The following is a 27637-nucleotide window of genomic DNA, read 5'->3' as shown; positions in this document are numbered from 1 at the left end:
GAGAGAGAGAGAGAGAGAGACATACTGTTAGAGGGAGAAAGTAGAAAGCAAGAAATCGCGACTCAAATCGCGGTAGTCCGGCTCAAATTGCGGTGGTCTGGCTCAGATCGCGGTGCTTCATGTTTCCATCCGCCAGCGACGCTACCAAAATGGCCCAGACACTTCTTCGTGAGTGACATGTTGTAGACTGCCCGAAACTCTCTCCGCGTGCCCCCCTTTCAGAGAGGGCGCAAATTGTGTTCTTGCTACTACAGTTCGGACTCCTGTCACGGTTCTGAATCTAATCTCACAAAGTGCAATGTAAGACTGATAAATCACCAAAGAGTCCAAATCCAACAAATCGTTTTAGAAAATTGATTTTAATCAAAGAGTGCCAAACATGGACTGCTTTGCCAGATTTCAGAGTCACCACCTAAATATTTATTTTTGGAAAATTTAGAAAACCCTGACTCGTGCCAAAGGCCACGTGTCCGTCATCACCAAAGTTGCCTCAGCTCGGGAACTTAGGTACAAGGGGGGAAGGTCGTGAAATGAGCAATCCCGCTTGCCCGATCAAAGGATCGGCCTCTACTAAACATGATATGTTGTTTTTGAAAACACATGTGTTCTTTTTTTATTATTAGCTAACTTACTATGTGACGCGCACAACACACAAGTATAGAGTAAGTCACTCGATTTGGAACAAAACATCTCATGTTTGTTTTTCGAAAATGGTTTCAAGATGCTACACGCAAGTAGGCTAAAACGCGGACTTGCCACCAAACAAAGTGGGCTTAAAACATGATGATTTGCCACCCCAAGTGGGCTTAAAACTCACATTTTGATGAGTTGTTCCAATTCAAGTAATAGAGCCTTCATCCATAGGCATTCATGCAGTTAAACAAATAAGCAAATAGCCTCATGGCAAGCATGCTGTCATGGGAACACTCACACTCATGCAAGGATGCTAAAGCATAAACACTTACAGTGTACTCCGAGCCAAAATAGAAAACTGGTTAGAAACAATTCATGATCCTAACTATACGAAATGCCTAATGCAACACATGCAAAATGCAATTAAGATAGGCTCGGCTACCTAAGATGGCATATGAATGCAACATTTGATAACATACTATTAGACACGTATTCAAATAGGTATTGAAATACAATGCAGTTTGTATGATGCGCCGAGCCCGGTGCATGCAAGACAAATGGATGATGCAAACATGCAAACATAAGGTATGCTAATCAAAACGTGCCCTAAAACTAACCATCGAAAGCGGTAAGTAAAAGGGAGAAAGAAATGGGGTTAGAAGACATGCACACACACGCACCCTTATTACAATATTTTGCCCTCTCGACGGAAGGTCCGAATAAACTAAGCTAATCTAAGCTAAGCTACTCTAACTAATCTAATTAAGCTAATTAGACTAATTATTACAAACCAATAAAGAAATAGCTAAACTAAGATACTTAATTATTACAACACGTAATTAATTAACAAATTAATCAAATTACAAATTGATGCTAACTAACAAGTAAGCATTAAACTAAGCTGCTCCAGCTCTGTTCGAAGAACAAGAAGATGCATGCTCGGTTTTCGCCCCGAAAAGCTCTCCGGTTTGCTCTTTAGAGGCTCTATTTGCAGGGTGTCTTCAAGAACTCTCTGCTGAAACTTACCAAATCCATGCTGAGGAGTGCACCAGTGGCCTGCCGGCCATGAGGAACTACTGCCGGCCACCTGCCGGCCAAAGATGGGCCTCTGCCGTCCAACAATGCAAGGGTGCCAACCATCAATGTGGCACTGCCGGCCACTGGTGTACTGTGACACCAAGCTGCAACAGAGCACAAAATAGAGGAAAAGAGAGGGTCTCCCAAGAACATGTCTGTGCTGTGCCACGCCTTATCATCCCAAAACATGAAAGGAGAGGCACCATTAGATCCAAAACCATCAATCAAGCATTTGGAATGCATGATGGCCAAAGATCCAATCTTATACACATTCAATAAATGCAATGCAAACAAGACTCAAGTCCACTACCTTATCATGGAAGATCAAAGGCAATGGAGACAAAGGGAATTGGTTCATTTTCATCACTTTGAATATGAAGTGGACCAATTCAACTTGTGTTCAACATAACGTCCGATTGAACACCATGCAATGCAAACAACGTGTTTATCTTGGCATGTTTTACTTGGTTGATTCTTGTTTGCACATTTTAACATTACCCATCCATTCTTTAACCAGTTAAGTGTAATGTGAGTGTCCTCTAGCGGGAAGAGGTCAACCAAAAAGGGAGAGTTTAAGGCATGAGAGGGATGATGCCTTTGACTAGTAGGAACCCTCAAAAGAGAGTTAAAGCTATTTGAGCACCAAACCTACCTCATGTTTAAACACAACCTTAAGGCTAAACAACCCTCAAATCAAATTGGAAAATGAAGAAATAGGGGAGGTTGCAGATGTTCAGTACTAAGATGGCATGCTAAAGACCTTAAATCATGCGAGCAATGCAAGCATAGCATGTTGAGGACCAAAAACATCAAAGCTAGTCAAGGCCGCTTACACTACAACCATACTAAGCAATGCTCAAATGACTTTGACCATTCAAAACAAACCTAAGGCAGGTCGAAACAGTAGCAAAAACATGCTAGACTTGCAGCGTAGATGGCGAGGAAGATATGCTCATGTATTTGCTCACAAACAAGGCATGAGGCTCAACTTCTCAAAAGCATTGAAAAAGTGATACATATGAGAGTATGACAGTGATATATGCTCTGAAATCACATATTAAATGATGTCAAATTATGCAAACAACCCAAGCAAAGCATACTAGAGGACTCAAAACACAAAGCTATCAAAGCCGATCATGCTATAGCCATACAAAGCAAGCCTCAAAGGGCCAAGACCACTCCAAATAGAGTTCAAGAATGCTAAAATATGAGCAAAAACATGCTGGAGTGTAGCCAAAATAAGCTAGAATAGTAGGCCAAAATAGCAAGCATGTAAAGCTAGTGAGCAAGATTACACTTCAAGTGTAAAGAGCAAGCAACCAATGGTCAAACAAGCCAAAAACAGAGTTATGGCAGGTCTAAAAGGTCACAAAAATATGCTTGAACAAAGCCACAAAGAAGTAGGAACACATGTTCATTTGATGGGGCCATCAACACATGCAAACAAGACAAGAGGAGATGGGACCACCCTCTCCTATTTGGAACCTCAAAACCACTTTTCCACCACTGAAATTCCTCTGGAATTCAGTGGTTAAAAGGCCAAAAAGAGATAGTTCCAAAAGCTTTAAAAGATGGCCCAAAAGCTTAGCAAATAAGGCATACAAGGGGGTGAAACACCCCCAACTCCCACAGGGCCTCAAACAACCATTTTTAACACTTAAAAATAGAGCTTTTTGTAGTTAACAACCAAGCCTAAAATAACATGCAAAGGTGGCTAATATGGTATACAAAAATAGGCTTAAAAGAGGGAATATGCTCACCCTTGAAGCACAGCAGCACGAAGGCAACTTCTGAGCCAAAAAAAAATAGCTTTTTGAACTCCAAACAAACCTTCAAGGACCTCAGCTCCAAGGTAGTGGTGTTTGACTAGGTGTTTCTTTGCAAAAATGTGAAGAAAACACACTTCTAAGCATTATAGAGCACAATATATATATATATATATAGAGAGAGAGAGAGAGAGATTTTGTCTCTAAAATTTCTGAACCCCAAACAAGGGGGAGAGACCTCCCCTTATATAGAAAATGCAAGCAAAGGCTTGCTTAACAAGCTAAAAGCTTGTTTCAATCCCTCCATACACGTGTATGGAGGATAGCTCAGCGAGCCACAGCTGGCTCAAAAGATCTGAGAAAATATCTGTTAAAACAAAGGTGGCCGGCAGTGCCTCATTGATGGCCGGTAGGACTTATTGATGGCCGGCAGGGCCTAGCCCATGGCCAATAGGCCATTAAGGACACCACAAAGCAAAGACCAACACGTGGTCCAAAAATGAGACCGAATGGAAATAGGGTTTGGAAGGATCAAACCTGGAGTATTCCGTTGCGAAAGTCGGACACTCGACGAGCAATCAAACTTGTTGTTGGATGAACCTACAAGAACATCCAAGTCTTGAGGACGGTCAAAAATGGGGTGTCTACAATTGCCTCTTTTTGATAGAACTCAAAAGTCATGAGATAACGGGAGTGAATGTCAAAGCCCAGAGACGACCCATTTTTGACAAGGCCGAAGACTCAGACAAACATTCAATATAACAATATAGAGATGCGCCCGCAGGCTGAGGCAAAATGCAAATGACATGCATGATGCAAGAGCATAACTTATGATTATGCAAAAAGAGCTATAATGAGGCATCTAGAGGCAAATGTTATATGAAGAAATGCTATAGCAAACTCGCACACAAGCAAGTAAACACAAACCAAACCACATCTCATGCAGAAATGATGTAAGAAAATCATGCAATCTTAACCACGCAGCTCGTAGGAAAGACTAAGAGCGACTGTTGGACACACCCAAGGTCTCAAACAAGATTCCGACACGTTGCACGCGAAAGAAAAAGGAGTGGTATAAGCATTGGAACACGTTCCAAGTGCTCTTAACCATAGAGGGAGAAACATAGGAACATGTCCCAGTGTTTCAGAGTGGTATAAGCTTTGGAACATGTTCCAAATGCTCTTAATCAAAGAGGGAGAAACAGAGGGACACATCCTAGTGTTTCAAAGCAAAGGAGTGGTATTAGCATTGGAACACGTTCCAAATGCTCTTAACCAAAGAGAGGGAAACATAGGGATACATCCCAGCGTTTCCAACCAAAGGAGTGGTATAAGCATTGGAACACGTTCCAAATGCTCTTAACCAAAGAAGGGGAAACATTGGGACACATCCCAGTGTTTCGAACCAAAGGAGTGGTATAAGCATTGGAACACGTTCCAAATACTCTTAACCAAAGAAGGGGAAACATAGGGACACGTCCCAGTGTTTCCAACCAAAGGAGTGGTATAAGCATTGGAACACGTTCCAAATGCTCTTCACCAAAGAGGGAGAAACATAGGGACACGTCCCAGTGTTTCGGAGTGGTATAAGCATTGGAACACGTTCCAAATGCTCTTAACCAAAGAGGGGGAAGAATAAGGACACATCCCAGCATTTCCAACCAAAGGAGTGGTACAAGCATTGGAACACGTTCCAAATGCTCTTAACCAAAGAGGGGAAAACATAGGGACACATCCTAGCATTTCCAACCAAAGGAGTGGTATAAGCATTGAAACACGTTCCAAATGCTCTTAACCAAAGACAGCCTAACACGCCGCGCACGCGAGGAGAAAGAACAACAATGCCCGGGGCACACAAGATTAAATGCAATAGATACACAAAGTGAACACATGCAATAGATACACAAGGTGAATATGTGCGATAGATACACAAAGATGAACATGTGCGATAGATACACAAAATAAACATGTGTGATAGATACACAAAATGAACATGTGTGGTAGATACACAAAATGAACATATGCGATCTCTTATCGAGACATAATCAATCTTAACAGGAACTTCTCTTAATGAACCGTACATACAATATCGTGTTTGCATAAGAAAGAAACTTAACAAATATAGCAGGATAAAAATGCAAGTTTGACGGCATGCACCATGCTAATGTGAGAAGTGCATATACAATGCAAAGGTGACAGATGGATGCTCTATGCAATATCAAGATACATATTCTATACTAGAATAATGAATGCATGTCCGATGCGGAAGTAACAAATGCATGTTCCATGCGAGATATTAAAGTGCATATTCAATACAAGTGTAAGAAGTGCATAGAGAATGCAATGCAACACAACATACATATTCTGTGCACAGTAATCAATGCATATTCGATGCAATATGTTCAATGAAAAAATGTGCGTCTTGACAAGACCGATTCAAATGCAACCTCCAATTTACTTCTCGGAGGAGTTGCAACGAATTAAAAGGATACACCTCGTACGTGTTGGGCATCACATGCTGAAAACACAGTCTAGAGCTTCCACGCAGGCCACTTGAGCTTAAAAAATGTATTTCCCTTGCAATTTCTTAAGGGATCCAGGCACAAAACAGTAAAACAATAACCAAGGAGAGCATCAGAGGCCTGCTGGCTAATCCAGAAAGCCACCGGCCACCCATCGGCCACAAATTACTCTTATCGGCCAACAATGGCAGATTCGGGGCAGATTTGAGATTTCACCCCGTGCTGTTGGGGATCTCCTACTTCTGCATCTTGCGCTTCCAAACCACAGGAACTACCTCTCTTCCGGGCTATGTTCATAACTTTCCCTATTCTCCAACAGGGTGACAGACTAGGTTGGTTCAGTATCTAGAATTGAGGCGCATACCCGCTACCTCAACCTATGGGGCTTCCATACAGATTTTAAGTCGGGGATACACCCCTGAATATTTAAACCAGACTTTAGTCTCAGAAATCCCGAACCTTTGCGTTCTAGGCATTAGCCATTCGAACTCTAGTTTCCACCATCTCAGTTGGTCTCCTAGGAACTTATTGCAAACACAGCCAAGATGTCTCTGGCAAGGAATGGTACTCAAAGAGAGCACTTTTGATCGCCATTCTGGCTTGAAGCAAGCTTGAGCTTGAGGTAAAGGCACACTCATACTTCAGAGCATTGACAAGACCTGAAAAGGTATATCTGGAATACAATCTCAGAATTTATTGAAGTTGAAACACACTAAGATGCTCAAAATTTTCCCTTTTTTCTTTTTCTTTGCAGTCCGGAACCTATATAGCTTCAAATAGGTCCTTATTCTATTGTTCTCACATGACCTGGTTGGAACCCTGCAATTTATGAAAGAACATATCCTGTTTTGCACAAATGTGGAGAATGACACAGCACTCTGAGCATAAAACGATTTATTTTTGAAATTGTAATTGAGAATGAGTTTTTGACTGGGTATTGAGCCTACGACTGACCACCGTCAAAACGACTCAACAAAGGAAAACAAAGGTAAAACAATCTAAACACATCTATTGACACTCGAAACAACTCAAAACAAGAATCGAGACAAACAAAAACAAACACACAACACTCAGATGTGTTCCAATGGCAAGAGACCTCTCGATTCACGAGGAGCTTGTTTCTTCGGGTATTGTTTCCCACCCTTTCTCATTTGTGATTCTCACATCACTCTGGCACTCAATCTCTTTTTCTCTAAAAAGCCCTTTCCTCACTTTTCTCTCAACGCACATCTCTCTATTCTTTAATCTTTCTGATTTTTTTATCCCTCCCCCAGGTGGTTGATGGATAAACAGAAAGTTGTGGGCTCTTGCCCCTAGTATTCAACTAGATTCTCCTTCTTTCGCTCACAACAATGAACTTTCCCACAAGGGGAGTTGCACTACGACTGGGTGTGCAGTAGATTTGCAACTGACATCGGTTGACGATGCCCTTAGCCAGTTTGGATGTGACCACACCTATCCAGATGAGGGAGTGGAATATTTTGCTCTATTTTCAATCTGTGCTTCGCACTTGGCTTGACACCTTGCTGTTTAGAGGATAAGAGAGCTTTTGGCCCTTTGCTGTTAGCTTCAGTTGTGCCCTTTTTGGCAAATATAGTGCCCTTTCTGGCAAGTACGGTGCCCTTTCTGGCGAGTATGCTGACAACGAGGAACAGACAGAAAACCTGACTCAACTGTGACCTAGTTCATCATTTTGACCATTTTTTGTTTTGGCTTTCTACTTAAACAATTTTGACCAACATGAGAGTTTGATTAACACGCTTGTTCAATTTTGTGATTTGAAATCATGCAAGTCAGGTTATGAGCACTGAAATTTTTTCTTTTTTGGGTCCAAGAAATGGTCCAGTTTTGGAAAATGGAATAATTTTTGAGAGAATTAGTCAACTTCATTAAAAATTCTCACAAACTATTTTTTCAAATGGCCACTGTTCGACCAACATAGAATTTACTCTTGAGATGCACAACCTCAGATCTGAACTTCGAATCGTCTTGCAGTTGAATCTTCTAGCGGAATAAGACAATCTGATTTTGAATAAAGACGAGCCAAGTTACACATGGACAAGATAGCCGAGTTGAACAAGAATAGACCAATCAACATGGATGAGCCAAGTAGGCTGAAAATGATTGGGGTCTAACTTCAGGATGAAGTTGCCTATGTATCCCAAACATGGGAATCAAGCCTGACGTAGTTCCGGGTTACGGTGCACTCGGGTGTTGACACTCTCCTTTTACGCTCTAACTTTTGCCAAGGCCGCCCTTCCGGGTTTTCAACCTTGCGAGCTATGTTTTTCTTTTCTTTTCATTTCTTCTTCTTTCCTTTTATTTTCATTTGTTCATTTTCTTTTCATCTTTTCTTTTCTTTTTTCTTTTTCTTCTTTTTTCTCTTTTTCATTTGCTCTAACTTTTGCTTGGGTTGCCCTTCTGGGTTTTCAGCCCAGCGAGCCTCTCAAGGATAAAAAAAAGAGTGTAACTTTGGTCCATGTTGATCGGTTTGAGATCTTGAAGCCATCTAAATCCAGGAGAATGACTACTGTTCGCTGATGATGTAGGAGTCCATCCAATAGGGGCTGAATTTGCCCCTAGTGTTATGAACAGGAACTCGGTTGTCCTTCAGCAATACTTTCTTCTTCCAACTACTAGACTTTGGCTTTCTTGCCTGTCTTCATTGGTTTGTGGAATGAACCATCTTGAATCTTCGAGCACATTTGACATTTTTGCCTCTAGTTCAAGGGCTATTTCTCATTCAGCTTTACAAGCTTCCTTTGATGGCATCTGACCTTCTTGATCTGACTTTTCTTACCCCTAGTTCGAGGGTTGCTTCAAATCTGGCCTGGCGGGCCTCCTTTGATGTCATACGACCTTATTGCCCCTAGTTCATGGGCTGCTTCAAATCTGGCCATACAAGCCTCACATTGTGGTTGACCATTGAACATTCTGAATCCAAGTTCAAGGTTTGAAAGCAAAAGGGGTTAAGTCTTAAGGCTGAGAACGATCCTATGCTGCACAATCTCAAGATCAATTCCACGCATGTCTTCGCAGGACCACGCAAAACATTTTTTTGAAATCTTTTAAGAAAGCGACCAGTCGCTTGTGAAGACAGTGTAGAACCAATCTGGATCAAACCAGGATCCTTCTCAATACTCACATTAAGAAGCATGATCTCATTCATTATGGGCTTAGCATGCCTCTCTTTCTCTTAGTTGATCAAATTTTGCAAATCTAAAGGAATTCGTCCCTCTTTGTTTTCATCACAGTGTTAGAAAAGTTTTGAAAAACTTAGGTCAATGCAATGACTTAAAGGCACAGAAAAAGTAGGTTTCATTCAAAATTCAGATTTGCTGGCACAACTGGCTTCATGGCAAAAACAAACTCAAAAGAAAGAGTGTAAAAGACAAACACAAAAAGATAGTGATGTCTGAGATAACACCCCCGAAATCACTTGACTACAACGCAACAGGACTGACTCGATACAACAAGACAGACTCGACTGACTCAGTATAAAAAGACTGGCTCTATACAACACAACAAGACTGACCCAATAACCAAGTCAGAAACTAAAATAACCAGCATTTGCACATTGCTCAAAACAGTGCATGCCATCTGCCATATTTGGAGTAAAATGAGCGCGATTAGCACGTGGTTCATCCCCTCTGATCACATAGTCACATTATCCCCCCCAAGTTCACTGATCCAGTGCTGATAAACTTTGCAGAACCTGGTGCGACGATGACCTCGTTGTCAATCAGATCTTGTATTTCGTAGCGAAGACGAAAACACATATTAGTGTCATGGTCGGCTTGTTGATGGAAGGCACAGTACTTGGCCGCATCATGCTTGGCCAGAGGGGGATTCGGGAGAGACTGAGGCTCAAGAGGTTTGAGATGGCCCTTTTCTATAAGGATTTGAAGAGCCTTGGATGAGGTCATGTAAAGCGAGGCGAAGGCCCTCTGGCCCCGGGGTTGGTACTTTGCAGGTTGCGGGGTAGTTCCGGATGTCCCAGCAAAGTGGTTGGCAGGTGCTAACTGGGTTTGCTGATCTCTTCCGAGTGTAGAATTAGAGCTGAAAGGAACATTTCTGACACGACATCCCTTTTCCCGACTCGCCCCTTGATTCAGAATGCTCTCATCCTGAGTGGCAAAAGTGTCATCCACCATCTTTGCAACAACTGCAAGCACTCGTTGTTTGTTTAGCCCTTCGGCTTTCAAAGCCTCAACAGCCCATTGAAGATGTTCAATGGGACCAATGCTTGCCCCTACCTTGTTCTTACCACTTGCTTCCACTTTGCCAAGGGATTGGGTCACTATATTAGAGCGGAGCCCAGTTGTTGTCGACACGCCAACACCTAGATCTGAGATGGCTTCAGGTTGGCTCTTTTCAATTGCCGCTTGCCCCAAGATCAAGGAGCCTTTTGGATTGAAATTTCTGGCCCTTGATGTGGTCGATGATGGAGCCAAAATCCCAAAGGCTATATCTACCACAGTTGTTTGCAAATCTTCAATCATGCTCCCCAGCTCAAAAGTAGTGGGTTCATGGGTTTGAGATGATTGGGGTTCCGAGACTGGATGTGTGGTAGGTGCCCCAAATGGGCGTTGTATTTCGGCATCGGTCTCACCCTGGATGGCGATTCCCTGGTTTAATGCCATCATCATGGCCACAACTTCTTCCAAACTCTGTGCCATCACGGTCTACTGAGTTTGAACAAAGGTGGTGTGACTGGTGACTATCAGAACCGGTGAGCCCTGACTGGCCTTTCTTTGCCCTGCCACAGCGAAAGAAACAATGGCTGCCCTTGAACTAAATCTCCTGACCTGACAAAGTCTATCAACACAAGTGCAATGTACCCGGGGGATATAGGAGCCTTCTAAAGCTATGATTCCAAGGCTACCTTGGAAAAGAGAAAACATATAGCACCTCAGCCTGGTTTCACTAGAACAGATATGAGCGTAGCTGAATGACTATGCTCTCTACTGAATTCTGTCCCAATATCTTCTGCCTGAAAACCGATACCCTCAAACAGATACCCAGACTTGCAACTGATACTTGTATTCCCTATAAAGATACACTCTAACAGCACATATCAAGCAAGTGACAGCCAAAACACCCCTATAGTGGGGTAGGGTTTCCCTGTCCTATTTTGTCAAGAGCCAAGGTTTCACTATGCACGCATGCAGTTTCAAACAACCTACAGTCGGGTAAGCAACCCGTCCTAGTTTGGAATGGTCTCCATGGCTTCCAATATGTAACTAGCTCGATTGGTCAAAAAAAGGTGCCTCGGTAAAACCAAGGTTTGTGTTCCCATCGTGGCAGAGCCCGTAACCGGTCAGCCTTATGGCACGCTTTTCCAAGCAAGTTTTCGGCAAATTGTTCAGGAATAGCGGATGGTAAACACTGTAACTTAAGCGCACCAATACAAATGCAATGCAAAGAAATATACGCACCCTTATTAAGGGAGAAAGAAATGGGGTTAGAAGACATGCACACACACGCACCCTTATTACAACATTTTGCCCTCTCGACGGAAGGTCCGAATAAACTAAGCTAATCTAAGCTAAGCTACTCTAACTATTCAGATTAAGCTAATTAGACTAATTATTACAAACCAATAAAGAAATAGCTAAACTAAGCTACTTAATTATTACAACACTTAATTAATTAACAAATTAATCAAATTACAAATTGATGCTAACTAACAAGTAAGCATTAAACTAAGCTGCTCCAGCTCTGTTCGAAGAAGAAGAAGATGCATGCTCGGTTTTCACCCCGAAAAGCTCTCCAGTTGCTCTTTAGAGGCTCTGTTTGCAGGGTGTCTTCAAGAACTCTCTGTTGAAATTTACCAAATCCATGCTGGGGAGGGCACCAGTGGCCTGCCGGCCACCTGTCGGCCAAAGATGGGCCTCTGCCGGCCAACAATGCAAGGGTGCTGGTAATCAATGTAGCACTGCCGGCCACTGGTGTGCTGTGACACCAAGCTACAACAGAGCACAAAATAGAGGAAAATTGAGGGTCTCCCAAGAACATGTCTGTGCTGTGCCACTCCTTATCATCCCAAAACATCAAGGAAGAGGCACCATTGGATCCAAAATCATCAATCAAGCTTTTGGAATACATGATAGTCAAAGATCCAATCTTATACACATTCAATAAATGCAATGCAAACAAGACTCAAGTCCACTACCTTATCATGGAAGACCAAAGGCAATTGAGACAAAGGGAATTGGTTCATTTTCATCACTTTGAAAATGAAATGGACCAATTCACCTTGTATTCAACATAACGTCCGGTTGAACACCATGCAATGCAAACAACATGCTTATCTTGGCATGTTTTACTTGGTTGATTCTTGTTTCACATTTTAACATTACCAATCCATTCTTTAACCGGTTAAGTGTAATGTGAGTGTCCTCTAACGAGAAGAGGTCAACCAAAAAGGGAGAGTTTAAGGCATGAGAGGGATGATGCCTTTGACTAGGAGGAACCCTCAAAAGAGAGTTGAAGCCATTTGAGCACCAACCCTACCTCATGTTTAAACACAAACTTAAGGCCAAAAAACCCTCAAATCAAATTGGAAAATGAAGAAATGGGGGAGGTTGCAGATGTTCAGTGCTGAGATGGCATGCTAAAAACCTTAAATCATGTAAGCAATGCAAGCATAGCAAGTTGAGGACCAAAAACATCAAAGCTAGTCAATGCCCCTTACACTACAACCATACTAAGCAATGCTCAAATGACCTTGACCATTCAAACCAGACCTAAGGCAGGTTGAAACAGCAGCAAAAACATGCTAGACTTGCCGCATAGATGGCGAGGAAGATATGCTCATGTATTGGCTCACAAACAAGGCATGAGGCTCAACTTCTCAAAAGCATTGAAAGAGTGATACATATGAGAGTATGACAGTGATATATGCTCTGAAATCGCATATTAAATGATGCCAAATCATGCAAACAACCCAAGCAAAGCATACTAGAAGACTCAAAACACAAAGCTATCAAAGCCTATCATGCTATAGCCATACAAAGCAAGCCTCAAAGGGCTAAGACCACTCCAAAAAGAGTTCAAGCATGCTAAAATATGAGCAAAAATATGCTGGAGTGTAGCCAAAATAAGCTAGAATAATAGGCCAAAATAGCAAGCATGCAAAACTAGTGAGCAAGATTACACTTCAAGTGTAAAGAGCAAGCAACCAATGGTCAAACAAGCCAAAAACAGAGTTATGGCAGGTCTAAAAAGTCACAAAAATATTCTTGAACAAAGCCACAAAGAAGTAGGAACACATGTTCATTTGATGGGCCATCAACACATGCAAACAAGACAAGAGTAGAGGGGACCACCCCCTCCTATTTGGGACCTCAAAACCACCTTTCCACCACTGAAATTCCTCTGGAATTCAGTGGTTAAAAGGCCAAAAAGAGATAGTTCCAAAAGCTTTAAAGGACGGCCCAAAAGCTTAGCAAATAAGGCATACAAGGGGGTGAAACACCCCCAACTCCCACAGGGCCTCAAACAACCATTTTTAACACTTAAAAATAGAGCTTTTTGTAGTTAACAACCGAGCCTAAAACAGCATGCAAAGGTGGCTAATATGGTATACAAAAATAGGCTTAAAAGAGGGAATATGCTCACCCTTGAAGCACAACAGCAAGAGCGCAACTTCTGAGCCAATAAAAATAGCTTTTTGAACTCCAAACAAACCTTCAAGGACCTCAGCTCCAAGGTAGTGGTGTTTGACTAGGTGTTTCTTTGCAAAAATGTGAAGAAAACACACTTCTAAGCACTATAGAGCACAATATAGAGAGAGAGAGAGAAAGAGATTTTGTCTCTAAAATTGTTGAACCCCAAACAAGGGGGAGAGACCTCCCCTTATATAGAAAATGCAAGCAAAGGCTTGCTTGACAAGCTAAAAGCTTGTTTCAATCCCTCCATACACGTGTATGGAGGATAGCTCAGTGAGCCACAGCTGACTCAAAAGATCTGAGAAAATATCTGTTAAAACAAAGGTGGCCGGCCGGCCATCAGTGGTGGCCGACAGTGCCTCATTGATGGCCGACAGGGCCTAGCCCATGGCCGACAGCCCTCTATGATGGACGACAGGCCATCAAGGACACCACAAAGCAAAGACCAACACGTGGTCCAAAAATGAGACAGAATGAAAATAGGGTTTGGAAGGATCAAACCTGGAGCATTCCGTTGCGAAAGTCGGACACTCGACGAGCAATAAAACTTGTTGCTGGATGAACCTACAAAGAACATCTAAGTCTTGAGGATAGTCAAAAATGGGATGTCTACATATGTCTGTGTATTGGTGATTCGAGAGAGAGAGAGGAGAGTGTAGAGAGAATAAGAGTTTAGGTGCGGTATAAGGGTATGAGGGTAAGGGACCTTAGACTACAAAAGAAAATATTATGGACCTATTCCATTACTAAAAATTGGAAATAGATGGTAGACTAATTTCTCTAACTTTTACGAGTTAATTATCTAAAAGTCCTATTTACAAATGTTATGATAGTTCAGGTTCTATTTAAGATTTTTTGAACCAATAAGTCTTATTTAGTAAAACTGAGAAAATTATCAATTTTTTTTGAATTTTTAAAACAAATAATATTATCAATTTTGCATAGTAATATTTTAGATAATTGTTTCACTAATTGATAAAAAAACAGAACATGAGATTAAACGTTTTTCCCCTACTACTTATTGGTTTGATTCAACTATCCAATAAAACATAAACGGTTTTTTTCAGTTTTAAAACTGAGAATATTATCAATTTTTTTCATTTTTAAAGTTTTTTTGTCAGTTTTGCACATCAATGTTCTATCATCATGCTCCTTTATAGATACAAAATTTTCAATTTTGTACAAAAAAATCATTCAGTATTTCAAATTTTTTTTTTTGGGCACATATATATATATATATATATATAATGTAGTTTTTTTAATTTAAAAATTAATATTTTAAAGTTTTGAAAATCAAAATAAATGTCAAATCATTATGTTCCATTATAGATAATCATAAATGATGAACAATCATTGTTTGAAGAACAATTCTGACTATTAAAAATTTAATGGAACTTAAAAGTCTAAAAAATCTTAGTTACGATTTAATGAAGTGTAAGTTCATAAATTAGAATTTGTGTGTAAATATCCCAATTTTTATTGACATGAAATATGAATATATATATATATATAAACATATCACTTTTTTTCATGTTGAATTACAAAATATAGCAATTGTAAGGTAATCTATTGACACTAATTGTGAATTTTCTTCTTTGTTATGTTTTTTTTTTTCAAATTATTTAATTTTATAATTTGAATCCTGTAAATTATGCAAATTATACAGATTCAACCCCATCATTCTAAATATATTTATGTAAAAAAAAATTATACAAAATCACCCCCATCAACCCAACATCATACCTCAACATACTTTACATAATATTATTTTCAAATTACAGAGATTCACCACATCATTCTAAATATATTCCTGTACCAAAATTCAATGCATATAAATATGGGGCTTTTCCCAATATAAGCCATTTTTGTATTGTATTTCCAAAACTAAGCCAACTTCTGACGGAATTCCAAAACTAAGTTAAAGCGCCATTACTATTCGCGCTTTTACTGTTAGGAGCGTAAAAGTAGATGAACATGAAAATCGCTATTACAAATAGCGACTTTGATTAATAAGTCGCTGTTACGAATAGCGCTTATAGTGTTATTCTTTTCCCAATAAAAAACGCTGTTCTTAACAGCGCTTTTCACACAAAATTTTGTTGCCAAAAAACGCTATTGATAATAGCGATTTTAACAAAAAAAAATTTCCAAAAAAACGCTATTTATAATAGCGATTTTAACAAAAAAATTTTTGCAGAAAAAACGCTATTCAGAATAGCGATTTCAGTTCAAATTTTGTTTCCAAAAAAACGCTATTTCTAATAGCGATTTTAACAGAAATTTTTTTCCCACCCAGCGTTTTTAACATAAACTTTGTTAGAATAAAACGCTATTTTCAAGATAAAACAAAAGAAAAAAACATAAATCAATTATCATGTTGAAATATGTTTTTTTTTTTTCTTTTGTTTTTGTTTAGAATGTGTAATTCATAAATTTTACATAATATGAAAAAAAACCTCCTTTCATATATTAATTTTACATACTATTTTTCATATATATAATTTCAAAATCATATTCATGTAGATATTATTAAGCCAATCATGTTCATTTATTTGGCTTTACTGAAGCCGTTGTCATGTTATATTTTTCATTTTTTCTTTTGTCTTTGTTTTGTTTTAGAAAATGTAATTAAAAAAAAAATTTCGTCTTCACTAAAGTTGTTTTCATGTAAAATTTTTTTTTGCTTATTGTTTTGTGTAATTAATTATTTTTTTTTCGCTTTACTAAAGTCGTTTTCATGTAATTTTGTTTTTTTTCTTTTGTCTTTGTTTTGGGTTGGAAGGTGTTATTTAAAAAATTATTTTGGCTTTACGAAAGCCGTTTTCATTTAAACATAAATATATATTTATTCTTTTGTTTTGGGTTAGAATGTGAGAATGTAATTCAGAAAATCAGTTTAGTAAACCAGTTTAGTAAAACCGTTTTGTACCCGTTTTCATTTATAAAATTTATTTTTTTGTATCGTCTTTGTTATGGGTTAGAATGTGATATGCATGTTGTACAGTTCGAAGCACACCCACACATTGTGCAACTCGACGAGCAACGACGAAGGGTGAGACGCGAAGACCACCGCGGAGTAGGCCAAGAAGACAAAGGCCACAGCGAGAGCTCCTAAAATAAATTTTCTCAACATTTTTGTAATAATACTTAATACATAATATACGAAGTCAGTACTTTACAAAATACTCTTACGGGTATGAAAACAACATAACTGAAGTTGCAAATGTAATAGTTTTCAGTTACGTAGGTAGTACAGACATAATTCTCCCACAAAAATACATTATGGACACCATGAACTGAACACACATTACATACATCCTGGACACTCTTAACTGAACACACAATACATAAACATAACAGTTAGATAGAGAAACACCTAATTCATGACCTAATATTGCATATTAATAGCCGTAACATTTGACAGACACAATACATAAACATAAACTTAAACATAAACATAACATAACATAACAGTTATACTTACTCTAACACAGACATTACATATTAATGGAAGTTGTTATATTGCCGAAGTGTAGACATTAACACCTAATTCGCGCTTAAATCGGCAGGTGGCTCAGAGTCTGAACAATCCGAAAGCTCAGCGTCAGAGACAAGTTCAGGATCCTCCATGATAGCCTTGATAGCCGCAACATTTGGTTCTGTTTTGTTCTTCTGGGCATCCTTCTTAAGTATGAGTAGCTGCATATCGCGGGCCAATCTACGACCCATTTGAGAAATCTCACGTTCTAGTGTTTGACATAGTCGATCAACATTATCAGGATCTTCCTTTTGGATCTCAACAGAACGTGCTTTTGGCACCTTTAGTCCTCTTTCCCGACATAATCTTTCATTTTGCACTCGCTCTATAAATAGTGCGGGCCACTTAAGAAGTCTAGCCTTTGCATAACCATATCCTGTTTGATTTTCTGATGGATCCTCCACCAAACCACATGGATCTCGATAGTACTTGGGCATGACGAAATGTCGCTTCCCAAACCTATCATGATAAGCACAAGAGGCATCCAAGAAAGGAAATGGTGTTTCATCTTCAGCATCGCCACTTCCCCTTCCCCCTCCTCGTCGTGAACTTTCACCCCTTTGCAAGTTCCTACCACCTCTGCGACCCCCACTCCCTCCTATGAACCATGTAGCCATGCTAATTTTTTAAAACAAATGAATAATAATTTCGTAGGGCGAAATGAGTTGTAAGGTTGTGTCTTCACCTTGAGTTGTAAGGTTGTGTCTTCACCTTTACTCGTTTATATAGTTGATTATGAACGGATAAATGAGAATCCCACATATATGCATGCTGACTGTAAGGTAAATGCATGCTGACTGTAAGGTAAATCAGTAGATTCACTGTTGCCATGTGACTTTCTAAATTGAGAATCCCACATATATCAATACGAGATGAGTTGTCACTGTAACAAAAAAGTCGAGCAAAAAATGGAGAAAACCAAAGCATGTGCACGAAGTCACATCACTTCACAATCCATCTGCATATACGAACAAAATAAGGGCATGGTGACTGTAAGGTAATTCAGTGAATTCACTATTGCCATGTGACTTTCTAAGTTGAGAATCCCACATATATGAATAACAGATGAGTTGTCACTGTAATAAAAAAAATCGAGCAACAAATCGAGGAAACCAAAGCCTGTGCACCAATTCACATGACAAAGACCATCCATCTGCATATAAGGACAAAATAAAGGCATGTTGTTGTTAAGGTAAATCAGTGAATTCACTGTTGCCATGTGACTTTCTGAGTTGAGAATCTCACATATATCAATAACAGATGAGTTGTAATAAAAAAAATCGAGCAAAAAATCGAGAAAACCAAAGACTCTGCACCAAGTCACATGACTTCACAATCCATCTGCATATACAGACAAAATAAAGGCAGGCTGACAATAAGGTAAATCAATGAATTCACTGTTGCCATGTGACTTTCTGAGTTGAGAATCCCACATATGTAAATAAGAGATGAGTTGTGACTGTAATAAACAAATCAATAAAACCGAAGACTGTGCACCAGGTCACATGACTTCACAATCTATCTGCATATACTGACAAGTCTCTCCACGATTTGACTACTCAATGTGTGAAAAAATGAAGCTTATGAAGCTTACGACCCGCTATTTGTATTTCATTGAAAAGTATGACTATTTGAATTGTTCTTGTCATTTGGGAAGCTATTCACCGACCTACCTGTTATGTTTTATGTGTTGTTGAAGGCGGTAGTTCGATTCACCGAGTTTAGTTTTTTGTCAACCCCTCATTCATTACCGGAGTCATAATTTTTACTGGACTTTCAAGAATTGGAAGGTGACTCTTTCTTCTTTCCTGATGGAGATTGAAATTCGTTGTAATTTCATCCCTATTTCAGCAGCCCTAGTTAAGGGAACCTTTTCTCCGAGTTGCCTGATCTATTTTATGTGTTTTAAGTATTCACATAATTGAACATACATTAATCCATTAATTAATCCAGAACATTCATTAACAAATTGCAATTCAATAAAGAAAGTCATGAACTCATAAATGTGTACTTATAAATGTAGGTATTTCATAAACTTCAGGTTCATAACAAAAATACTTGAAATACATCCTTACGTTACACCAACAACAACGTTGTCTTACACTCCAGGAACGAACATATGAAAGATAACGGTGTTTGATTTCTTATTCGTCATCTGACATGTAGTAGTCAGAGAGATATTTTTCATTGTTGAAGACATTATTTCGCTCAACCATTGTCAAATCTCTGTTGCTTGCTTCTGCCATTTCAGTGGCTAGCTGAAGCATGAAATGTCGACATCTCCGCATCAACATCCTGTTGTTCTCCTTCTTAATTCTGCTAACTGCTTTTTCATAGTCACTCACATTTCGTCTAGCCATGGTCAATGAACGACGATGAGGTACCGGTGCCCCAAAGTTACGTAGATCATTATACAATCCTTCTTGCTCCGTTACCCTGAACGCCCATTCTGCTCGGATACCAGCATAATAATCCTTCGGACTTGAGTACTTTTCGCTCTTGTAGTCATACATAAATGGAGGTAGCAGCCACACTTTCGGATTTCTTTGCCGGCGTGAACTTCCTGCACCTCTTGAAGACATTGTTAATAAAATTTAAAAAAATAATAATAATAGTAATTGTATATCTATTACTATTGTTATGCCTTCAACAAACATCATACTGGGGTATTTATAGACATGATAGTGGTGCTAGGGCACTATGGAATAAGTGATACACGTGATATTATTTGATGTTATTCATTTCATGTAATTTTGATTACCCGTGACTTTGTGTACCTGTGATGTAGTCACGGACGTGGTTGTAAGATAAAATAATAATTGTAGGCCATAGAATCACAATGCTATCCCTTCATATTCGAGCAGTGCGTTGTCAAATAAAACAAAATGCAGTGAGTTGTCACATCGGCACATGAACCTATTTTGTCATGCTTACTTTTGTAATACAATAAGTACTCACTTGGAATTGACGATTTCAGTACGTATAAGTGTTTTCGAGAAATTATAAATGAAATCGAAAAATGAAATTTTCTTTGTATTCAAGTAATATTGTTCATAAACTATCATTGTTTTTCTCACCAACATAAGAAAATGGTCACCTGCTAGGTAAACACGATTGGAACGTTGGTGCCTATATTTTATCTTATTTTCAGTTAATGAACTTCACAGTCATTCGATTTTTATTGTCATTACACAATCGTCCATCATATTTTTTTACCAACATAATAGCATTTCTGCTTCTTTTCACAGTCATAATAATGTGACTTAGATGAATTCTGAAATGTGCGGAAAAAACAAAGCATGTAAGTTGCACTGCAGAAGTCACATGCATCACATAATGTCAAGAAAAAAGTCACAACGTATACAAGCATGGCAAAGTAAGAAAGTCACATGCATTACTGCATCACTGCATAAAGTGACATGCAGCATTGCATCACTGCACAAAGTCACATGCAGTGATGCAGTGATGCACAAAGTCACACGCATCATTGTATCACTGCACAAAGTCAGATGCATCCCTGCATCGCTGCACAAAGTCACATACCTCCTACGTACTGTGCCCATTGCAATTATGCACAAAGTCACAGGCATCGCTGCATCTGCGGCACAATAGCCGATGCTACAGGCCGTTGATTCGTTCATGACTGCACAAAGTCGAGTCCTGACAGCCGTATGCACTGGATAAGGTCAGTGGCATGCATGTGATCGAACAGGAAATTGCATACACACAGCTACCATGTGTGTATATGGTATAAATATCGTAGCATACCACAACAAAAGTTTTACAGCTATTTCTACCGATATGATCATGACATATACGGTGGTTGATCTATATTCAGCAATGGATCGCTATTGGGTTGCAGATGGAGATGAATTTCAATACCCATTAAATCCAAATTTGCGTTACTCACGTGCCACCGTCAATACCATGAGAGCTGAGTGGGAATTTCGCAAAACTCGAGCAAACGTTCTCGTTGAGCTATGCCGTGAAGTTAATCTTAAATTTCCTCGCCGGTTAGCCATGCGTATGCCAACTGACACTCCACAGTTGTTGCAAAGGGTATTGCATCGTATCCGCGACGAGGTTAATCGCATGACCCAACGTTTGCAGAGGTCCGAACTAATGAAGACCGCAAATGAGCGTGCCGAAGATGGGTTAATGGATGATGCACACCAGTACTACGCCTGGAGCATGGATGTTATGTATGAATCTGATATTGAGATGTCAGATGATGATGATAATGAATGAAATTGTTTGGATGAACGCCCAGGGCATTTCTGTAATGCATGCAATTTGTAATGCTTATCCATGACTTATCAATAAAGCCAGATATTTCAATTATTTTTAGCCTTGAACAAACATATTTTTTATAGCTTCTTTACACGTTTTGTTCAAACCAAACGGGGTTTTAATTTATGTTCTCCTAAATTACGGATAATGAGAGAGGGGTAGAGATGTGAAACAGATTTGTGTGATTCATCAATATAAATAAGAATAAAAAATTGTGAAATGATAATTGCGAATAAATAAGTATGACACTTACATCAGCTGTACAAGTTTGACACATACAAACAAAAAAAAGAAAAAAAAAACCTATATAGTCCATATCGCAACCGCTAATGCCCTAACCTGCCCCCAGTCCCACAACCCCGACCGTGGATCTCCCTCCTCGGTCTCCTACGGTAGACTCTCTGAATATCTGGCACTCTCTCCCCTGCATGCTGCCCTCCACTGACTGCCTGTGGAGCCTGTGAGTGTGAGTGTGACCCCCCCTCTCCTGCATCTGATGCCCCTGATCCTGCCTGTGCCTGTAGATCATATACTGCTGTGAGCTGTGAAACTCCCACTCCCTCGTCTGGTGCAACTGTATCACGATCTGCAGCTGGACCACGACCTCTGCCTCTGCCCGCACCCCGACCTCGGCCGCGACGTCCCCCACGACCATAACCTCTCCCTCGCGCTCTGGGGGGGGCTCAATATGGCCCTCATCATCAATGTGTGAGATGTCAGTGAGAACTGCATCATGTGTACTCCTGGGCGCGGTCGAAGTAGTCCCCATAAAAGCAGGTGGTAACTGGGTGGGTGGGGTAGCAACATCATGCATGAACCGAGGGGCGGTCGAAGTACTCCCCAGAAAAGTAGGATGTAACTGGGTGGGTGGGGTAATAACATCATGTATGAAGCGGGGCGGTGACCAATCAGGGTCAGGGTCAGCATGCTGGGTAAGATGTACGTATGGGGAATATGGAGAAATGTATGGGGTATCATGTGGTGGGGTGACTGAAGTCGAAGGACCTGCTGTGGCTGGCGCTGAACTGGAAGGCACTGACGTGGACGGGACTGATGTGTCTGGAGCAGCTGCTGCAGTGTGTACACCGTAGTCCCCAAAATGCAGACGATCTACCCGATGGGCATGCTGGATCCCCTCGTACAATAACTCTCTGATCTCTACAAGGGCCTGCAGACCAAGCTGTCCATCACGTCTGAAAATAGCGTCCTCAGCCAAGTGATATGACCTCCCAGCTCGAACCACCTGTAAAAAAAATAGATATATTAGGCTATAGTTGGCTGAAAATAGATATATTAGGCTATAGTTAACTGAAAAAAATAGATATATTAGGCTATATTAGGCTATAGTTAACAATTATCGGAGATATAGTACGCTACTCACCAATGACTCGAGAGAAGGCCCAACTCCCTGATATCCGGCCTCGGACAGGTGGCTCGGATTACCGACAAGTAGGTGTGTATGTTGTCGATACCACAACATGTAAGGGTCGGGAGAGGGGAGGACCCCATCGCTCCAGTCAACCTGTACAATAGTGTCGCGACGGGCATCCCACAACTGTATGTATCGCATATGATGCTAACTCCAGTCAGTGCTGGCTCGGCCACGTCTATCCGTCGCATGCAACCGCCACTCGGTGTCACACCGATCCGGCACGGCCTGGACCCGACCAAACTGTCGGAGGACACGATCAGGGAGATGCCACTCAACCACGTCATAACAAATGAGTGGTACTCTCGCCATCCATATATCCTCACCTAGGCGGCAGTAGTCTGGGAGCGTGTGGAGGACATCAGCATAAGGCTGCCAGATAAACTACAATAACGACAAGTCTATTAACAATCGGTCATAAACGTATACAGTCCATATGACAATTAAAATTTAGGTATTTAAATTTGATACCTCGCCGTCTATCATCCGGTCAAGCTGGTCTCTATACACGACCACTACGTGGGTCGATACGACCTCGTGGCTCATGTCAACCCTCCATCGGCTACCTCGAGGTCCGGCCGGCATCTGCATGTCTCCCTGCCCGATGGGAACCTCACCAGGAGCAACTAGTTGCCGCCTAGCCGGGGCAATGCGAATCAATCTCTCCCACGCCCAAATCTGCAATAGTTTGAACGCAATTACAATACTGATATATGCCATACAATATGAATTGACATGTAATAAAATTCTTACTAACCTGTAGCAAGACAAGGGGTCCTCCGATCTGAGTCACACCCACCTGAGTGGCTCGACATAATATCCTATACAAGCATGCCAAAGCCGCGGCGCCCCAGCTGTACTGGCCGATGACGTCAATGTCTCTCAACAGTGGCAAATACATCAGCTTGAGCAGGTTCTGTGACTTATCAGGGAGAAGTACCCCCCCAATAAGCCACAGAATATATGCTCGTGCATGCTGCTCTACTAACTCATCTGCAGCATCATCTGGAAAATCGCCCTGAAAATGCTCCGACAGCCACCTCACCCGCACTCTACCTGCCTGTAAGTCTGCAGGTGTAGGTGCTACTCCCAATAGCTCAGCACATAGCGCTATCCACTGCTCCGTCGTCAATGATGGGTCAAGTCCAGTAACTGCTCGCCCATCAATCCGTAGACCGTATAGGACAGATACGTCCTGCAATGTGACGGTGGCCTCACCGGTCGGAAAATGAAATGTATGAGTCTCTGTGCGCCATCTCTCGACGAGAGCAGTAATGAGTGGGTGGTCCAGTCTGATATGGCCTATACGATATACACCATAGAATCCCGCGCGTAGTAGACACTGCAAGACTCTATGGTCCAATGGACGATCCCACAGGCCGGAATCTCCCCGTCGGCATGCCACCACGGTGCGTGACTGGTCCTGCATAACAGAATGAGTATTTTAAATTATAGCATTATCAAGGAAATGAAAAACAAAATGCAGTGTATTTTCATTGTACGCGTAAAGTCCAACAAACGTTATTGCATACCGGGTCCTCCCATATACTGTCAGCCCGATGTGGATGACTCAAAAGGGGGACCTCATCAGGTAGATGTGCCATGAAGCCTGTACAGTTGAAAAACAAATACATTTTGAAAAACTGTATTGGTGAGCATGTAATTTAACTATATCAATTAAGCTGAAATTATTATGTACATGACGACTTGAAAAATAAATGTGGTCGATTATTTTAAAAGTATAAATTTGTGTGCCATTAACATGGAAGCAATTAACTAAAATCAAAATTTTGCATATTATGTGCCCATTAAATATGATAAGCAATTCAACATAACCTATCGTTATCTATGCTTCGGGCTAATATAAAAATCTTTTACAAAGTCATTTTACGATATCAGTTACATAAGCTTAATAATGACCAATAACATGTGGATAGTTTTTGTATGTCAATATTTACAAACAAAATGGAATGATCATTTTTTTTTTCAAAACTTCATTATTGATTTTGGCATATTTGACATAACGTCATTATTGATTTTGACATATTTGACAAAATTCGTTACATTTATGGCATATTCGACAACTTCATTATTGATTTTGTAATTTTTGTTTTGCAATAAAGTAAAAAATTTGTAAATTACGTACATGTAAATTACGTACATGTAATTCACAAAATTCTGTAATAAACATTTTGAATGAAGTAGAGAATAAAAACTATGATAGTTGTAAATTTCGTCAAGCAAATAAAACAATTACAATATATAAAGAATTAAACAACAGAAATGATCTATTACAAATAACAAATGTTCTATTACATGTATGACCCCGTTTACAAATAATGAATTACAAAAGAAAAGAAAATGATCTATTACAAATAAAGAATTACAAAAAGATCTATTACAATATGTAAGTATTACATAGTCTTCATCGACCAAGTCGCGCCGGACATGTTCGCCTGTCATGACCTGTCTGCTGGCACTCACTGCAACGAGCGGTCAAACGCCTATCTGATATGTCCATCTCATTCGGAATACGAGACATAGATGCACGACCCCGTTTCACTTGTCGCAGACGCAGTACATTAGGCATTAAAGTCCACTGCGGATCAGCCCAATAATCTTGATGCGGTATTGGATTGAATTTAGTTTCCCAAACCCTCATGTATACAGGAAGCCTATATACTGGATCAACGTACTCGAATGGATTGTCACCGCATTCAGACATTACAGCGAGCATATGAGAACATGGATAGTGTCGTATCTCATATTTCCCACAACTGCACGTGGGTTGATTCATTCGCACAATTTGTGTATTGCGACCTCGTCCATGGCGAAAAGATGTTTGCACCTCAAACACGCGGCGTGGCCTATAAAACAATTATAGTAGAAACTAATGAAGTTCATGTTTTTAGGTGTAGTTAAATTGACAACATAATAACAATAATTTCATTTATATTACAAACTAACCTGTCATATGATATCAACTTGAAAGTATTTGCCCTTGCGATGCCATCCTCAATAGTTTTTTGTATCTGTCTAGGGTATTGGAACTCATTTCGTACATCTAGTTCAGCTTGGGCTCCCATCTCGTCAAAATATTTTACAAGCCGCCGAAATGTAAATTCTACCATAGCTGAGATAGGTAAGTTCCTTGCACCTTTCAAGACGCTATTAAAGCACTCTGCATCATTGCTAGTTAATACCCCCCAGCGATGTCCACCGTCATACGAAAGGGCCCACTCCTCAGGATTCATCTTGTAAACCCAAGTGATGGCTTCTTGGTCAATAGCCTGTATTTGTTGTAAGTAACCATTACACTTTCATCGTTGATGAGCACTTCCTGCTTTCCATAGAAGTTGTTTCAGCTCCTTATTTCTGAACGTAGTGTTAAAGTTACTACAAACATGTTGAAGGCAGTGCCGATGATATCCAACAAATTGGAGCGAGGGATTCAACCAATGCCGCCTCACAGCAGCTAAAATACTCTCAGCTCGATCGGATATCAAAGTCACTCCCTGTCGGTCCATGACAATATGTTCCTTGATATTTGAAATGAAGAACGACCAAGACTCCAAACTCTCCTTGTCGACAACAGCAAATGCAAGCGGTAGTACTTTGCCATTGGCGGTGACAATCGTTGCTACAAGCAACACACCAGTGTATTTCCCGTATAAGAATGTACCATCTATGGTTATAACAGGCCTACAATGTCTGAATCCATCGATGACGGGTTTGAAAGACCAAAAAACAAAGTGGAAGACGGGCATAATGGTTGTATTTCCGGTATATCTATGCTTCCATTGCACGATGGTACCAGGATTAGATGTTTGTAATGCATACATGAATTTAGGCAACATCATATATGATTCATCCCAATCTCCGAATACCATTCGAATTGCCTTTGCCCTTGCATGCCACGCCTTCTTGTAATGTATAGTATAGTTCATGGATTTTTTTATGTCTTCGATGACATTCTTAATGGGCATATCAGGTTCGTTCTGCATACAACAATACCTATGAGTCAGATTATTTTGGTGTGAACACTTTAAAGACACAATTTTGGTGTGAACACTTTAAATAAACAATGTGTATATAAATGTAAACATTTATTTTGTATACTCACCGCAACTTGTCCCAAAAGATGAGAAACAATGTAACTGGAGCTAATATTTGTGTGGTCCCTGTTCGTTCGTGGGTATAAACAATGGTGAGGACCCCTATACTACTTTATTTCAAAAAGCCCATGTCTCTTACTAAGAGATGCACGCAACCACCATCTACAGTCGTGCTTGCAAGCACACACCCAAACGTCTCGCTTGGAGGTTACGACTTTGTACTCTCGATTATTTGTTGCATGGTACAATTTCACAGCATGTACGAGTTGCTTCTTATCAACGAAAACCATCCCTTTGTCCAACTCTGGATTTTCAGCATTCCAGATTCGGTTACGGGGAACGACATCGCGGTTACTAATGTCAAAATCACCACCCATGTGAATGTTTTCAAAGAAAGGGATTTCAGGTCTAGGTGGAATGGGGGCATTCTGAATATCAACGGGAGCGTCGACATCATCTTCTTCATCATCATCATCATCTGATCCGCCCAATAAATTTTCTTCATCACACATTTCATTCTCATCATTGTCTAGGGCGACATCAGGACCGTACATGTCACTGTCAGCAAACTGCACAAAATTAACCGTTTCAGCC

Source organism: Camellia sinensis, chromosome 15 (assembly GCF_055761805.1).
Source record: "Camellia sinensis isolate YWXY chromosome 15, ASM5576180v1, whole genome shotgun sequence".
NCBI lineage: Eukaryota > Viridiplantae > Streptophyta > Magnoliopsida > Ericales > Theaceae > Camellia > Camellia sinensis.
Note: the sequence above shows the minus strand (reverse complement) of the source record.